The sequence below is a fragment of the Oryctolagus cuniculus genome, chromosome 5 (genome assembly GCF_964237555.1).
Source record: "Oryctolagus cuniculus chromosome 5, mOryCun1.1, whole genome shotgun sequence".
NCBI classification, from domain to species: domain Eukaryota; kingdom Metazoa; phylum Chordata; class Mammalia; order Lagomorpha; family Leporidae; genus Oryctolagus; species Oryctolagus cuniculus.
The window spans coordinates 168,287,301-168,305,948 of NC_091436.1; the positions used below are offsets into that span (position 1 = coordinate 168,287,301).

At 49.9% G+C, this 18,648-nt stretch overlaps 1 protein-coding gene across 1 annotated transcript in view; it reads left to right on the top strand.

Annotated features, from left to right (window-relative positions):
- GMDS (GDP-mannose 4,6-dehydratase) overlaps positions 1–18,648 on the top strand; it is a 629,429-nt gene that overhangs the window by 575,027 nt on the left and 35,754 nt on the right. The window lies entirely within an intron of this gene.

The following is an 18,648-nucleotide window of genomic DNA, read 5'->3' on the forward strand; positions in this document are numbered from 1 at the left end:
TATAAAGATTAAAAACATCCCCCGTGCTTGTGGCAAAGGGGAGGGTTAAGTAGCCCTTCGGAAATGCACCCTGAACATCTCTTCTCCTAAACAAAGGCTTCTCTCGGCAGAAACTGTGTCATGAAGGAAGGGGAACCCGACTCTGGCCCTAACTAGCCCCCTTGTCTCCCTGCACGTGGGGAGGAAGAAAGCCTAGCAGTGCGTGCGGGGTCACAGCCCTGGCAGAGACACTAAAATCGTGAGAATGAATCACAGACTCCATTCGCCACATACCTGACCCCTGCATCAGCAGCGTTCCCACATAACAACAGCGGATCCTGCCTAACGAAATGCAAGGATCCGACTCTGTTTAAGGATGAGCATCCAGGGAAATCCAAAGACAAAAGGGGAAACAACACAAGGACACTGGAGGAAATCGTAACCTCTAAACACAGCTGCACCAAACAGGGAGGAGAGAGGGAGAGAGAGAGAGGGAGTGCACTTCCATCCTCTGGTTCAATTCCCAAATGCCCACGACGGCAGGGGTTGGGCCAGGAGATGCCAGGAGCCTGGGATTCCAGCTGGGTCTTCCACGTGGGCAGAGACCCAGCTACCTGCACCATCCCAGCGGATGCAGTAGCAAGCATTGGAATAGGAAGTGGAGCCAGGGGGAGCCAGGACTTGAACACAGGCATTCCAATATGGGATGAGGAACCTCAAGTGTATTTAACCACTGTGGCAGACTCCCATAAATTTTGCTCTTTTTTTTAAAGATTGTATTTTAACTTATTTATTTGAGAAGTAGAGTTACCGACAGAAAGAGGGAGAGACAGGGAGAGAGGTCTTCCATCCGTTGGTTCAATTCCCAAATGGCTTCAATGGCCAGAGCTGGGCTGATCTGAAACCAGGATCCAAGAGCTTCTTCCAGGTCTCCCATGCATGTGCAGGGGCCCAAGCACTTAGGCCATCCTCCACTGCTTTCCAGGCCATTAGCAGAGAGCTGGATCGGAAGAGGGGCAGCTGGGACGTGAACCGGCGCCCATGTGGGATGCCAGCGCGGCAGGCAGAGGCTTAGCCTATTGTGCCACAGTGCCAGCCTGCCTCACATGACGCTCTGTTGTTAGGTGGGCACGTGGTAAGGATTGTTATGATTCCTAGAGGCTAATTCATCCCTTTAGCACTATGCAGTGCCCTTCTTTATTCCTAAGAACTTTCTGCTCCCTTTCTGAAATTTATGCAACTACCCCGGTTTTCTTTGGATTGGTGGTAGCATCTATCCATGAAGTGTTGTCCATACCTTTTCTTTCAGTCTATTTGTGTCATTAAAGTGGCTTTCTTTTTTTCTGCCTCTGTCTCTCCCTCTCTTTCAAATAAATTAAAATGAACTTTTAAATAATTACCTAAGGTTACCAGTTATTTCCTTGGAATTAGCAAAGGCACTAGGGTGAGAGAGGCTTTTAATACCGAGCTTAACTCTACAAAATGATGCAGAACAGATAGAGCACTAAGTGGAAACAGATACATCCCTATTGCTGCAGGCTTCAACAACCTTTTATCAGTGATGGACACAACCACCAGGCAGAAAATAAGTAAGGATATAGTAGGAGTGGTTGCCACGTGTTCCTAATCAACTTTTATAGTATAATTCACCCAACGTCAGTAGAATACACGTTCTTCTCCATCTCACATGGAATAGTCACTAACAAAGATGGCATTCAACATCCTGAGATGCACTTAACAAATGTAGAAGAATAGAAGTCATCTATCCTGTGCTGTCAGACCATAAAGTAATTAAACTGGAAGTGAGTGACAGAAAAGCGACTGGAAACTAAAAAAGATTGATTGAATCATAGATTTCTAAGCAATGCAGTACTGTTAAGGAGGAATGAAAAGAGAAGTCACAGCCTGGGAGAAAACCTGCAAAGTAGTTATCTGATGAAGGACTGGTGTCCACAATTTATGAAGAAGGCTGAAAACTCGATATCAAGCAAATGAACAACCCAGTTTAAAAATGAGCGAAAGACCTTACAGACACCTCATCAAAAAGATACACAGCTGGCAAGAAAGCATGTGAAAGATGCCCGGCACCTTTTGGCAGCAGGGAATTACAAACTGAAACAAGATACCACTACAAGATGATTAGCATGGCAGAAACGCGGACCCCTGGCGGCCCCCGACGCGACCAGAACGTGGAGCAGTAGGAACGCTCCCTCCTTGTGGGTGGGAACGCGGTCAATACTGCCGCTTTGGAGGAATGTTTGCAGTTACGTGCAAAAGTAAACATAGTTTGACCACGCAATCCAGCTAGGCTGCTGGGTATTTACTCAATTAAGTTGAAAATCACACCCACATAAGGACCCGCATGCGGATGTTTCAGCGGCTTTATTCATGATCAGCAAGAGCTGGAAGCAGGCAGCATGTTCTGCGGCAGGTGGACGAATGAACTACGTGCGTTCATTATATGACTTGGCAATAACGAGTAACAAGCTCTCAAACCACAGAGAGCCGTGCGGACCTCACAGGCCTGTCGCCAAATGAACGAGGCCGGGCTGTGACGGCTGCACACTGAATGATTCCTACTCTCTGACATCTAGAACCAGCAAAACTACAGAGAGAGTTGACACTGGTGGTTGACGTGGGTCCAGGGAGAGGGAAGAATGAATACGAAGGACACAGGAGAGGGGGCCGGCGCTGTGGCGCAGCGGGTTAAAGCCCCAGCCTGCGGCGCCGGCATCCCACATGGGCGCCAGTTCGAGTCCCTGCTGCTCCTCTTCCAATCCAGCTCTCTGCTATGGCCTGAGAAAGCAGTAGAGGATGACCCAGGTCTTTGGGCCCTGGCACCCATGTGGGAAACCTGAAAGAAGTGCCTGGCTCCCGACTTAGGATTGGCTCAGCTCCTGCCGTTGCAGCCATTTGGGGGGGGTGGGCCAGTGAATGGAAGACCTCTCTCTCTCTCTCTCTCTCTCTCTCTACCTCTCTCTGTAACTCTTTCAAATAAATAAAAATAAATCTTAGAAAAAAAAAGACCACAGGGGTTCTCTGTGACACTGACCGGCACGCTGTCAGAACCCACAGGACTGTACTGCAGGGGGACCCTAGGGAGAGCCGTGGAGTGGAGTATCATCCACTGTATCAAACATGCTCTCTCCTGCAGGTGTTAGTAAGAGGGGACCTTGTGCAGGCCACAGGAAAGGGATATGTGGGCACTCGTACTGCCTGGTATGATTTCTCTGTAAAGCTAAAAACTAAGTCTCCCTTTAAAGAGTAAATCCTTTGGTAACCCGAGGAAAAGCTAGAGAAACAAAGAGTCTTATCATGCCAGAAAAACAGTGAGGAGGGGAGAAGGGATCTGGCCATGCCCTGGTAACTTGGCCCAGTCATCTGCGGAACCAAGCAGCCGTGGGTGTGTGGGTGTGTGCAGGTGTCAGCGTGCCAGGGGTGAGCAGAGCGGACAGCCCGAGAGGTCAGAGAGAAAACAGTCGGTATTAGTGATGGCCTGAAACCCTAAACCTCATGTGTTCTCACCAAAGTTCAAGCCACTGGTGGGCCTGCTTGATCCTCTGCCAGCTGCTGTTGGCTGATGGATGGTTTGTTTCATGCTGTGTTTGAAAATATGGAATTAGGACTTGGGTGGTGTGTTCCAAATCCCCCGAAATGCTTGGCTGGGGCAGTGGAGAGCACAGAGCCAGCCATTAGTTGTTTTTTTTTTTTTTTTTTTTTTTTGTCCTGAGATGGATTTATTTATTTGAAAGGCGGAGTGACAAGAGAGAGGGAGAGAGATCTTCCATCCACAGACAACCACAATGTCTGGGGCTGGGCTGAAATCAGGAGCCAAGAACTCTATCCAGGTCTTCCAGGTGGGTGGCAGAGGCCCAAGTACTTGGGCCATCGTTGCTGCCTTCCCAAATTCATCAGCAGGGAGATGGATCAGAAGTGGAGCAGCCAGGACCCAAATTGGCACTCCTGTATGGGAGGTTGGTGTCCCAGTGGCAGCTTAACCTGCCGCACCACGACACTGTCCCAGTGTTGGGACGACAGAAGCCGGCCTGGACGTCCTTAGCTTCCTGAAGAAGGCAGCGTGAGGGCACGTAAACGGGAAAGGAACTCACCCCAGAAATTGGTGTCACCCCTGCTACAACAGCAGAGTCCCACCTTCTGTGAAGTTGCTCCTCCTGGTGATGGAGTGGCTCGCTCTGCTGCCCGGGAACCGCCACAGCCTGGCTTTCCCGCCTCCTCTTACCCGATCTTAGAATCCTCCCTCAGCATCAGTGCTCCTTAAGGAAGCCGGGCATGTGGAGTGCCTCTTTGCACACTAACACTGAAGATCTAGACTGGCACAGAGAATGTTAAGATGTGCAGCTAGAATTTCCAGGAATTCCCAGAGTACTGCAGGAGCCGCACAGAGCGCTTGGTGTATTTTAATTTATACATACTTCCACACAGGCCACCTGATTTTTTAAAATCTTTGTCTATTTACAGCCTTAATTTTTTTTTGACAGGCAGAGTTAGACAGAGAGAGAGAGACAGAAAGAACTTCCTTCCGTTGGTTCACCCCCCAAATGACGGTATGATCGGTGCACTGTGCTGATCGGAAGCCAGGAGCCAGGTGCTTCTCCTGGTCTCCCATGCGGGTGCAGGGCCCAAGCACTTGGGCCATCCTCCACTGCCTTCCCAGGCCACAGCAGAGAGCTGGACTGGAAGAGGAGCAACCAGGACAGAATCCGGCGCCCCAACTGGGACTAGAACCCAGGGTGCCAGCACCGCAGGCAGAGGATTAGCCTAGTGAGCCACAGTACCAGCCAATATGGCCTTAATTTTTATTGCTAATGTATTTTATTTGAAGGCAGAGAGACAGAGATTTCCCATCTGCCCATGTGCTCTCTAAATGCCCACAACAGCCAGGACCAGACCAGGGTCCCAGAACTCGATCCACGTCTCCCATGTGGGTACCTGAGCCGAGCCATTACCTGCTGCTTCCCCAGGTGCATGCCATTAGCAGGAAGCTGGAATTGGAAACAGAGTCATGACTGGAACACAGGCACCCTGATGTTGGGTGCAGGCATCCCAAATTATGTCCTAACCACGGCACCAATGCTTGCCCCAAAGGCGCCTTAATTCCTTGTTCAAGGACTGCGTCTAGCAGTCACTCAGCTGCCCCCACCTTGCTTCCTCTTCCACTCCATGTCCATCCCAGCCTCCCACCACCCCTTGCCGTGTGTTCCTCTCCCACCCACCGTCTTGCCATTCAGTCCTCTCTCATCATGACCTGGACACCAGACCACCTCTGTGTCTTGGGAAAACAGCTTAGTAATGTCTTCATGTTTACCAAAACCTCTCAAATTACCCGGCATCCACCGTCCCTTAAGCCAGACCAGAATGTGGTTGTCCGAGTAACTCCCAGTCATCGTCTAATTCAGATCATTCTTGTAGAAGGACAGGGGGCAAGTGTGCAGTCGTATTGGATCTGTCACTTTGCCTCTTTTTAGTTCACTTTGTATATTTAGGAACGCACAAAATGCTTGCCTCTCAAGTCATCGGAGTATCACTAACTCACAATACCCTAATTAGAAGTAGCCGACTGGGTGGCGTGGGGTGTGAGAGATGGTGTCTTTGGCCTGCTCGCAGGCCGGCCATTCACTTCCGGGTCATGGTGCTGTTTCCCAACAGGAAAGCTGTCTGCAGTCATGCTTGCTCTGAGCAGGGCACCGAGTGAGAAGCAGGCTTGGAAGCACATGCAGCAACATGACTGTGCCTATAAACTCATCACCGAGAGCGGTAAACCTGCCACCAGGCTCGGGCGCGCTGGCATCTCGGTCGGTCACAGGTTGCTGAGAAGAGGGTGCTCAGGACGGGTGATTGACACCTTGGAGCAGTCACATAGTTCTGGGGCCTTGGTCGGGTCCCGTGGTTTGCAGGGGAGCTGCGGGGGATCTTGGCCCACGTCGGTGCGCCCGGCCTGCTCAAGCCCCCCACTGTTGCTGGGAGGCGAGCCACAGGCTCCAGCTTCCTTGTCTAGAATTTCCAGAAGCCCTGCAGCCGTCCGCTGACAGCAGAACTGCAAGCGCAGGGCCGCCCTGGCCAGCGGGGGAAGAGGAACAACTTGTAAGAGGCGTGGTTCATTGAAACCAGCCTCAGAGCAAGAGTCTTCTTGTTTTCCGAGTGAAGACGCATTTTTTTAAGACGTACCAGGTACTCACCCCAGGCCATGGTTTGACCTGCAGATGACTCCGGCTTTTGGAAGCGTGGAATGCAGAATGAAAACTAAAAATATAGCTGAAGACAAAAGACATGAGGAGATGATTATCTCTCTAGTACTACCGAACTGTTCACTTAGGAAGAATGTGTTTAGAAAATAGAGGGCTATTCACTTTCTCACGTTTTAAATGTCTCTTTCAATTTTCAAAAAATTTATTTGAGAGACAGAGACCGAGAGCTCCCAGCCACTGGTTCACTCCCCCCAATACCCTCAACAGCTGAGGCCGAGCTGGGTGGGGGCGGGAGCCGGAAACACGGTCCGGGTCTCCCAAGTGAGTGGTGGGAACCCAATTACTTCGGCATCACTGCTGCCTCCCAGGACGTGCACGGCTGGACGCGGGTCTGGAGCTGCAGCTGCGAATCGAGCCCAGGTACCCCCAGTGGGACGCAGGCATCTGAGTTGCCGGGCCAAATCCTGCTCCCTCGAATGTCTTCCTAAATTATGGAACCATGAGAAAATAGCCCAGCTTTTCATGTTAGTGTGTTCTTCTGTATTTTGTCCCAGTGTAGAGAAACCAATCCCATTTAAATGTTTGAGCTCTTCACTAGGTAAGAAAAACAAACCATCAGTCGCCAGTCACAATGCCTCAGAACACAACTCCCTCACTGCGGCGAGCGGTACAGGTGTCCCTGGTCACCAAATCTCAGACTCACTCCTCACTTATAGTTCAGTGGAAGACAAACAGCAACACTTGCTTCTGAATTGGCTCTAATGGAGGCAAGAAAAGTATTACTCTTGAGATACACAAGTGTTACTCGAGTAATAACAAGCATGACCTGTGTGCAGAGATACCATGCATCCTTTCTCGCCTGTCTTCATTGCAGACACTTGACACCCACTCTCTCCATGGTCCCTGGAGGCTGGTGTGTGGGGCTTGGGTGGTGTCATGCATTTGCACCACTCCCTTTCTCGCCCGATCCTTCCAGGACACCTGATGAGTCTAAAAACATTGTTCAAGGTCTTCCCTCCCTGTGACAGCGATTCCTGTGAAACCCGCCAAGCCTCCATTCCCTGGGAGTCCTTTGTGGTCCTTGCAGTCCCATGTCCGTCGTGGGAAAGGTGGTGACCGCTGCTGGTGTCTAGCCTCTCCCTCTCCTGGAGGCTCCGGAACTCACTGTGATGACCTCCTCTGCAACACCCCCACTTTAGTGGTGACGCATACGATGCGTGTTGGTTCTTTTGATATACGTCACAGAGGAAGGTGTTGTCCGTAGAGATGTTTCATAGGTTTGTTAAGTCCCAGACTGAGAAGAGCCATAAAGAAGCTGGATTCTGAAGTGCACCCCAGAGAGAGATGGGCCCTGGAAGCGTAGACCCCAAAGGACCCCGAGGTTCTGTGTCCTCTGCAGGACACACTTGCATGTGGGGGCTTTGCCCCACGCCCCCGTTTCTATAGCCACGCCCTCGTTTCCATAGCCACGCCTACACCCAGCCTTCCCTTGGCCTCCTTCAGTACCTTCCCCACACCCTGTGAAGTGAGTGTCTTTCTGGTCTGCTCTGAACACAAGAATTAGAATTCTTGGCTGGCACCGCGGCTCACTAGGCTAATCCTCTGCCTGTGGCGCCGGCACCCCGGGTTCTAGTCCCAGTTGGGATGCTGGTTCTAGTCCCGCTTGCTCCTCTTCCAGTCCAGCTCTCTGCTGTGGCCCGGGAAGGCAGTGGAGGATGGCCCAAGTGCTTGGGCCCTGCACCCGTGTGGGAGACCAGGAGGAACCACCTGGCTCCTGGCTTCAGATCATGCGGCGCCGGCCATAGCAGCCATTTGGGGGGTGAACCAACAGAAAAAGGAAGACCTTTCTCTCTCTCTCTCTCTCTCTCTCTCTCTCTCTCTCTCACTTTCACTGTCTAACTCTGCCTGACCAAAAAAATAAATAAAAAAATAAATAAAAAAAAAAAGAATTCTTTCCATCAGGCTGGCCAGACATTTGACAGCGTTCTCTTAGGCTCTGCAGTTGTAGTGGTTCCCCGCTAGGTGCCCAGGACCGATCCTTTCACTGGTTCCGGTGTTGTGTCGGGTCCAGTGTGAAACCCCTTTATGGCAACTTTGTTCTCCTGAAATGGTTCCCTGATGCTTGTTTGATCTGGTAAAATCAGACGATGTGTCGGCGTGTCTAATTACACATCCTTACCTACATTCTAAGAAACTCGTATCTAAGAAATTTGCATCATTTTCCCCCCTTGAATGTGGAATGTTTGGGTGCTTGGTGTCCTTTTCTCTCTTATGTCCCTTAAAATATTTACATGGTCTACCTGTTGTTTTTCAATTTATCATTCAAAGGGTTTTTTTTTTTTTTTAACCTTACTAACAAGACATTTGTCAAAATAATTTGCATAAAAGTTTATAGATCTTATAGTCATTCATTGGTCCTGTTTCTGCCTATTATTGGAAACTAAGCCACCAAGTGACTAAATAATCCTTTTATCTGGGGAGGGGGGAGGGAACACTACCAAGGTTAATCTTCTCTTCTGAAACAGCTCTACACTGAAGTATATTTATTTACAAAACATAAACAGACTCCCAGGTTTTATAGATCACCCAAGTTTCGTGCATTTGAAATGTGAACAAGTGACAATGTGTTGGTCACTTCCTTCATTCATCCTGGGCGGTGTGCCCTGCCAGACCCTCCTGAAGGGTCAGCCTCGTGCTGACGTGGGAGGGCGTAGGACGGCGTTGGCTGAGCTGCTGGAGTGGGGAGAGGCCCCCACCGTCTCTAGCAGGCAGCTTCACGGGGATGCTAAATACGTTCACTTCCTCTTAAAACCTCCAAGTCACTGATAAGTGACACGCTTTTTTTTTTCCCATCTTTTACTAGAATGGCCACCTTAGAGTAAACATTTGAGAAAGAAGAGAAAAAAACTAATAAAAATATGTCACTTTAAAAAATACAAAAGTGTTTCAGATCAACTCCTACCCATTCCTAAGCTGCCATTACACCAGTGAGTCTTCAGAAAGCCCTGTCACCATCAATTTTTCATTTTTAAAGGATTTTAATTCTTTCAGCATGTTCATATGGTTTTATAAAGCCCCAGATACCCGGCAAATCCCCTTGGTGTTGTAAGACAAGATTGCTGTTAAAAAATGTTTAGGCTCAGTCAGCTTCTTCTCACCGCTGACTTCACGAGGGGCCCTGGGAAATGGTGTTTATACTAAGCTTAAATTGATAGGGCAAGTTTAATGCAATTGGGTCAAAGGTACAACTGCTTAGCTGGTCTCATCAACCACTCAGGTTTCAGCCTGGGTTTATAAAGAGAGGTCTGCAGTGATAACATCTGGCTGCTCCAGCCTGGCCGCGTTTTGCCTACTATGATTGAACGGAATTTAATGGCACTGAGGCAATTTCGTTCTTGACTTATGGTACCAGATAGATAAGGCAAAATGGCAGACTTTGATCAGCCATGCAGCAGTCCGATGAACAGACCCTCTTCTTCCATCCGCACCCGCCGTTATCCTTGAAGACAGCCGTCCTCCCGAGTCAATGGCGGGGGCCTGGCCTGAGTGCAGCTGTGACCCGGGCCGTGGCAGGCTTTGGTGTTGCTCATGTCGCCAAGCCCATGACTCTGAGAACGTCCAAGGGTCTTCTGCCCAACACAGAGAACCCGTCTGGGGGGCGGGGGGAGGGTGTGCTCCACACATTGCTTTGACCCAGCCTGGAGAGTTGATTACATCAGTGCTGGACAGAAAGCGAAGAGAAGGCCCGGGTCCTAGTGACTTCCTGCCATTGAAGAAAAGGGAGGAAGAAGTTCCCAGTGCCCCACCTCCTGCCTTTGTTCAGTTAGTGCCTCGCAGGTACAAGGATACTGTGACCTTGAGGCCCGAAAGTCAACTCTAAACCCTCTGGGAGATGCCTGCTGCACAAGCTCTCTCGCGAGGGACCGACTCAGATCCTACCCCCAGCATCTCAAGGACCCTTCGTATCCCGCACCACCATCACAGGAAAAGCTGCCCGTGTACGGATAAACGCATGTTGCTTCTGACTTTGAAAAGTCTCCTGCCTTTACCTTTGGATCATTGACTGTCCGTGTAACGTCTTTCTAAATTTGGGAAAACTTCCTTTTAATGTAAGTACGTAGATAGGCAAACTCTTAAGCAGAAGTTTAGCTCCCGGGTACCATGAGGCCAAGAAAGTGGATAGAGGGTCAGTTCTCTGATGCCCAGCAGCTACCATGTGGAGGTGTCCTTGCTTTTGGTGCCTCTGCAGAACTGAGGGGAGAGGAGCCCCAGCCCAGCAGGTCCGTGGGGTGCAATGAGGCAGGCACAGTGGTGCAGGGGAGAGGACTTGGACAAGGGTTAGACCCTATCGCTAGCATCCCACAGCTAATGGACCCTCTGGGGCTCACAAATGCTTTGTTCCTCTATCCACAACATGAGACCAAAGCCGCACCTAGCCTCCAACTGCATACTTCTCCCTGCGGCTCGAGAATCCAAAGCGGGGCCAGCGTTGTGGTGTAGTGAGTAAAGCCGCCGCCTGTGACACCAGCATCCCATATGGGCGCTGCTTCGAGTCCCAACTGCTCCACTTCTGATCCAGCTCCCTGCTAATGGCCTGAGAAGGCAGTGAAAGATGGCTTGGGTCCCTGCTGCCCATGTGGGAAACCTGGAGGTAGCTTCTGGCTCCTGGCTTTGGCCTGGCCCAGCCCTGGCTGTGGCAGCCATCTGGGGAGTGAACCAATGGATAAAAGATTTCTCTGTCTCTCCGTCCCTCTCTGTAACTCTTTCAAATAAATAGATAAATCTTGCCGAGAGAGAGAGAGAGAGAGAGAATGAATCCAAAGTGATATATGCGAAAGCCCCAGCCCTACTGAGTGAAGTGTCATAATTGCTGCTCCAGTGGTGGTCCAGCTAGCTGAACCCTGTTCACTTGACCAGAAGTCAGGGTTAACTTTTCTAAGTCATGAAAATTGGAAATGGGGTCCACAGAGGGAAGTATTCCACCTATGATGGGATTCAGTGTGATATACCAAATCCAAACACACCATGGGTTTGGGCCATATCCCAGAAGGGCATGATCCCAAACACCATAATCCCGAAGATTAAAATCCCTGAAGCATAAAATCCCAAAAACATCATTCTGGGAAAAAATAATTTTAAAAATTCTCTAAACTACTACATTTATTTTCATTTTTGAAGGGGAACTTATTAGAGAAACATGTAGAAAAATGGCAGAGCATATAGGACATTTTACAAAATAAAATAGTAGTATGCATACTTCTGCAAACACACACTGAGGTCTGCTAACGACAGCCGGTGAGCGTAAGAGTTAGTGGACAGAGCACATTCACAAAGAAGTTGGCCGGAAAGCGAACGTGTGAACGCACGTCACTCTGGTTGGTAACTGCGCACCCAGAGTGGTCACTGCTCGTCTGAAGTTCCGTGGTGGAAAACCTGTGTTTCGGGGAGTTCCATCAGAAACCACAGGACAAGCGAGGAAGGGAGGGAATAGCATCCTGTTCTGAGAATTGTATCTACAGAGCACATGGACTCTGTTAAAACTAACTAAAAACTAAAACTAAAAAAAAAGAAAGCCCAGCACAGCCCTCGCACAGCGCAGCCGCCCCGCTCTGGTACAAGTGCAGAGGCACAGGAAGGAACGCTCCCACTCACCGGGGAAGTTTCAGCATTTGATGTACAGGGCCCAGAGGCCACGCTGTGATAATGCACTTTGGGGGGAAAAAAAAAAAAAAAAAAAAAAACAAAAACAGAAAGCAAAAAGTCTTTATGTGAAGGTGATACCCATAATATAGCATAGCGAATTGTAAAAGATCAGGCTGACAAGTTCAAATAGCGGGAGGGAGACAAGTTCCAGAGTGGAGGGGTGGGGGGACAGCGGTGAAGCCCCTACATGGGACGCCAGCCTCCCACAGCAGAACGCCAGCTTGGGTCCCTGCTGCTCTGCCTCCTGTCCGGCTTCCCACACACCTGGGAGGCAGCTGGTGACGGCTCAAGTACCTGGGCTCCTGCCACCCGTGTGGGAGACCAGGATGGAGAGCCTGGCTCAGACCTAGCTTATGTGGGCATGTGGGGAGTAGACCAGAAGGTGGAAGATCTCTCTCTCTCTCTCTCTCACTGTGCCTGTTGAACAAATCAATCAATTTTTAAAAATGAAATAAAACCCGAGGGCCGCTGCTGCATGTCCTGGCGTCGCCAGTCTGTGGTCCTGCAGTTCCGACGTACCAGGCAGCGGTTGAAAGCTATCCCAGCTCTCGGAGAGCAAGCCACCTGATGGATTTAGTTTTCCCCAGGCCCTTGGCCAGATGCACAGTGCCTGCCCACACTGAGGGCAAGCTGTTCCCCACCTGTGCCGCTCGGACTCACAACATTCATCTCTGGCAGCACACTCACAGACACACCCGAGGTAATGCTGCACCAGGTTTCCACGTATTCAGTCTCCCCAGCAGGATGCGAGTGTCCTGCCTGCACCCGAAAACCCGTAGTCCCCTCCCCAGAATTCTGCTTTGAATCCCTCTTACGCAGACTTTCTTCCACTGGAAATTTTTCAGGATTTCAGCTTTCGGGATTCCAACTTCTGGAATTTTAGTCTTTTGAGATTATAAATTTAGAGATTTTAGAGGTTCTATCTGTAATTTTTTAAATTTTTAACTGATACATTGAAGTTGTACGTATTTTGGGGGTAGGCATTTGACATGGTGGCTCGGATGCCACCTGGGACATTCACATTTCATATGAGAACATCTGGGTTCAAGTTCCGGCTGCACTCCTGACTCCAGCTTCCCGCTAGTGTGCACCCTGGGAGGCAGCAGGGAAGGCTCGGGTGCTGGGTCCCTGCTGCCAGGGGGAGACCTGGATCGAGTTTCAGGCTCCTGGTTTTGGCTTGGCCCAGCCCTGGCTGTTGCAGGCATTTGGGGAGTGAACCAGTAAATGGGAAATAACTCTCTCTCTCCTCTCTCTCTCTCTCTCCTTCCCTCCCTCAAATAAATACAATTCTAAAAAAGTTATTTGCACATATTTATGTGGTGCCCTGTGCTATTCCTGTACAGGTATGCACTACACAATGTCCAATCAGGGTAGGCATTCATATCTCCTCAAACATTTAACATTTCTTTGTAGTGAAAACATTCAAAGTCCTTTCTTCTAGTTTTTTTTAGGGGGCTGGGGGGTGGGAATCTACAGAGCGTTATGTCCATAGTCATCCTGCTTTGCGATAAGACCTCGGAACGTCTTACTCCTGACTTAGTACCTGCTAGTCAACCTTTCCCCACCGCTCCCTCCTGTACTCGCCCCAGCCTCTGGTAACTTCTACGAGGCCAACTCTTAGATTCCACATGAGTGAGGTCAGGCGGCGCTCGTCTTTCTGTGCTTCGCTGATTTCACTCGAGATAATGAGCTCCAGTTGCCTGCATGCCGTTGCACGTGACAAGATCCGCCCCCTTGGTTGTGACTGAATCGTATCCCATTGTGGACGTGCGCCACGTCGTCTTTGTCCATTATCAGTTGGCGGGTGGTTAGGTTGTTTCCATTCCTTGGCTGTTGTGAATAGTGCTTCAGTAAACGTGGGAGTACAGACGCTTCTTTGACAGACTGGGTTTTATTACTGTGGACACATACCCAGTAGTGGCATGGCTGGATCACAGTTTTAGTTTTTTGAGGAACCGCCATGCTGTTCTCCGTAATGGCGCTACTGGTTGAACTCCCACCAGCCAACTGGACAGGGCAAGGTTCCCTTCTCTGCACACGCTCTTCAACACATGCTATCTTCTCGTCTTTTTAATAATAGCCACTCTACCTGGAGTGAGGTGGTAGCTCATTACGCTTTTGATTTGCATTTCCCTGATGATTAGTGGTGTTGAGCATTTTTCACATACCTGAGGGGCATTTGTATATCTTCCTTTGAAATGTCCGCTTATGTGCACTGCCCACTTTTTATAGGATTATTTTACCTGTGGTGTAGAGTGTTAGTTCCATATATACTCTGGTTATTAAGCCCTTGTCGCCTGTACAACCACAGATGTTCTCTCCTGTTCTGTAGGCTGTGTCTTCACTCTTTAGTCGCCTGTACAACCACAGATGTTCTCTCCTGTTCTGTAGACTGTGTCTTCACTCTGTTGTCTGTACAACCACAGATGTCCTCTCCTGTTCTGTAGACTGTGTCTTCACTCTGTTGTCTACAACCACAGATGTCCTCTCCTGTTCTGTAGACTGTGTCTTCACTCTGTTGTCTACAACCACAGATGTCCTCTCCTGTTCTGTAGGCTGTGTCTTCACTCTGTTGTCTACAACCACAGATGTCCTCTCCTGTTCTGTAGGCTGTGTCTTCACTCTGTTGTCTACAACCACAGATGTCCTCTCCTGTTCTGTAGGCTGTGTCTTCACTCTGTTGTCTGTACAACCACAGATGTTCTCTCCTGTTCTGTAGGCTGTGCCTTCACTCTGTTGTCTACAACCACAGATGTCCTCTCCTGTTCTGTAGGCTGTGTCTTCACTCTGTTTTCACCTGTACAACCACAGATGTCCTCTCCTGTTCTGTAGGCTGTGTCTTCCTCTGTTGTCGCCTGTACAACCACAGATGTCCTCTCCTGTTCTGTAGGCTGTGTCTTCCTCTGTTGTTGCCTGTACAACCACAGATGTCCTCTCCTGTTCTGTAGGCTGTGTCTTCCTCTGTTGTCGCCTGTACAACCACAGATGTCCTCTCCTGTTCTGTAGGCTGTGTCTTCACTCTGTTGTCTACAACCACAGATGTCCTCTCCTGTCCTGTAGGCTGTGCCTTCACTCTGTTGTCTACACCCACAGATGTCCTCTCCTGTTCTGTAGGCTGTGTCTTCACTCTGTTGTCTGTACAACCACAGATGTTCTCTCCTGTTCTGTAGGCTGTGCCTTCACTCTGTTGTCTACAACCACAGATGTCCTCTCCTGTTCTGTAGGCTGTGTCTTCACTCTGTGGTTGTAGTACAACCACAGATGTCCTCTCCTGTTCTGTAGGCTGTGTCTTCACTCTGTTGTCTACAACCACAGATGTCCTCTCCTGTTCTGTAGGCTGTGCCTTCACTCTGTTGTCTACACCCACAGATGTCCTCTCCTGTTCTGTAGGCTGTGTCTTCACTCTGTTGTCGCCTGTACAACCACAGATGTTCTCTCCTGTTCTGTAGGCTGTGCCTTCACTCTGTTGTCTACAACCACAGATGTCCTCTCCTGTTCTGTAGGCTGTGTCTTCACCCTGTTTTCACCTGTACAACCACAGATGTCCTCTCCTGTTCTGTAGGCTATGTCTTCCTCTGTTGTCGCCTGTACAACCACAGATGTCCTCTCCTGTTCTGTAGGCTGTGTCTTCACTCTGTTGTCTGTACAACCACAGATGTCCTCTCCTGTCCTGTAGGCTGTGTCTTCACTCTGTTGTCGCCTGTACAACCACAGATGTCCTCTCCTGTTCTGTAGGCTGTGTCTTCACTCTGTTGTCTGCACAACCACAGATGTTCTCTCCTGTCCTGTAGGCTGTGTCTTCACTCTGTTGTCGCCTGTACAACCACAGATGTCCTCTCCTGTTCTGTAGGCTGTGTCTTCCTCTGTTGTCGCCTGTACAACCACAGATGTTCTCTCCTGTTCTGTAGGCTGTGTCTTCCTCTGTTGTCTACAACCACAGATGTCCTCTCCTGTTCTGTAGTCTGTGTCTTCACTCTGTTGTTGTCTGTACAACCACAGATGTCCTCTCCTGTTCTGTAGGCTGTGTCTTCACTCTGTTGTCTGTACAACCACAGATGTTCTCTCCTGTTCTGTAGGCTGTGCCTTCACTCTGTTGTCTACAACCACAGATGTCCTCTCCTGTTCTGTAGGCTGTGTCTTCACTCTGTGGTTGTAGTACAACCACAGATGTCGTCTCCTGTTCTGTAGGCTGTTCTTCACTCTGTTGATTGCTTCCTTTGCTGTGCAGAAGCTCTTCAGTTTGATGGAATCCCTTTTGTCTATTTTTGCTTTTGTTTCCTGTGCTTTTGGGGTCTGATCCAAAAATCTCCTTGCCTGCTCTGGGGTTCTGAAGCATCTGCCCTATGTTTTTTCCTAGTGCTTCCGAAATTCCAGGACTTGCATTCAGGTCTTCAGCCCATCCTGAGTTGCTTTTTGCGCATGGTGGGAGATGGGAGGAGGGGGTTCATTTTATGCTCCTGCCTGTGCAAACCTAGTTTCTCCAGAGCCATCCCCCGAACCGCCTGCCTTCTCTCCAGTGTGTGTCCTCAGCACCTTTGTCAGGGATCCGTGTCTGCAGCTGCTCGGGTTTGCCCCCAGGGCCCTACTCTGCTCGACCGTCAGCCTGTGGGGTTATGGCATCCAGGATTATGAATGACCCTGCGAACAGATATATTAAGATGACCTTTGTGTTTCTTTGTGTTCAGTAGGATTTTTCTCACAGAGCAGGCCCCTTTGTCGCATGTAAGACGTGATTTATGCACACACTGTGCCATTGTGGGGCTGCTGCCCCGTGTGAAGCAGGCATCTTTACGTGCCATCCTGGCAGCAGTGGGCGGCCTCCAGGGGACACCAGCACGGTCCTCTGCCTGCGTCTAGTGAGAGAGGAAAACCAAAACCTCAGAGACGGCAGCAAATCTTTGTGCCCTGTGCTCGCTCTTGTCAGATGCTCGTTCTTACCCTAGAGGAGAGGTAGGACAAAGGAACGTACAGAACAAACCAGAGAGAAGTCTGTTTCCCGTTGCACTAGCAAGCCAAGCGTCTGTCTCCCTTCTCTTTTTACGTGAATATCTTATTGTCACGTTTGATTCCTGGGCTGGCCTGTTACAGCTCCTACATAGACTTGCAACCCTCTAAAGTAATGGAGATTCTACATTTTGTGCCCCTGAAAGAATAAGCCACTTTCGAATACAGTGGTCCATGATACACTGCCAGCTGCCAAGGGCGTGAGTCGTGTCGGTCCCAGGGAGCTGGAGACGTGCAAGGCCAGCTGCATCTGTTATTCACACAGCACATGTGTCGCGTGCAGGGATCCCGATGGACACTGCCACAGGGAAGTCTTCTCGTCTTGCAGTTAGGGTGACTTTAGCTTCAGTTTCAAAGTGTCATTATTGCCCTGTACTGTGGGTATCCGTGATGTTAAAATATATATATATTGTGTGTGTGTGTGTGTGTGTGTGTGTACAGAGCCCCAAATGTGCAGGTTCCACTGGGATACACTCACTAGAATTTTCCAAATTAAATATTGGCTTTTCCCCCTAATTTTCAGGCCAGAACTTGGGTGAGCAGGGAACAGTTTACACAAGGCTCTACCACTGGACGTGGCAGAGTCCAGGTAAATCCTTCCTTGTCAGCATGGCTCAAAGTGGAAAGAGCACTGCTTCCACCCTCTTCATACGGTGTCCATGGCTGCCGAACACACTGGGTCAAGAGCTGTGCAGAGGAAGGGCTGTTGGGTCAGCTTCAGCCCCTCTAAGGAGAAACGACTCCTTTGTGTTGGGAGGAAAACGCCCGGTCCCGTGTGGGTGAGGAAGCTCTGAGAGACCTCAGCCTCACTCCTGGTGACCCAAGACCGTGGGCTCAGGAGCAGCGCCCCCGGGGGTCCCGGAAACCACGGATGAGCCAGACTGCCATTGGATTTGACCAAAGGCTGACTTAAGCTTCAAGTGGCAAAGAGCAGATTCTTGATCTTTAAAAAAAATAATAAAATAAAAACAAAATTTTATACAGTGGTAAGCCCCAAGTTTGTGCTTCTGTCAAATAAGCAAGAAAATGTGGGGCAGATTTTTTTCAGCTTTTTTTTTTAAGTCAAGGCATTTCCCCTGGCTCACATTAACATAAACCTATACAGTCCATGGGACTGCTCGGGTTTTCCAGCCAGCACCGTGAAAGAGCCACGGCAATGTGGCAATGCGCCGGCCAGAGACTGACCCTCACCAGGGCACCCCGTCTTCCTGGAGACCACCCTCAAACCCACTGCACCTGAGCTGCACTTCTTCGTGTGGGAGCTTTAATCCTGAGATCCAGTTGCCCACATCCACTGTGCCAGAACTCAGACTCGGTGCTGTCTCATTTTATTTATTTTTATTTATTTTTTTATTTTTTGACAGGCAGAGTGGACAGTGAGAGAGAGACAGAGAGAAAGGTCTTCCTTTGCCGTTGGTTCACCCTCCAATGGCCACCACAGCTGGCGCGCTGCGGCTAGTGCACCGCGCTGATCCGATGGCAGGAGCCAGGTGCTTCTCCTGGTCTCCCATGGGGTGCAGGGCCCAAGCACCTGGGTCATCCTCCACTGCACTCCCGGGCCACAGCAGAGAGCTGGCCTGGAAGAGGGGCAACCGGGACAGAATCTAGCACCCCGACCGGGACTAGAACCTGGTGTGCCAGCGCTGCAAGGCGGAGGATTAGCCTAGTGAGCCATGGCGCCGGCCGCTGTCTCATTTTCAAGGTGGTTCCCGACTCTGTGCAGACAGCTTTCTGTAACGCCCCTGCCCTCCTGCCC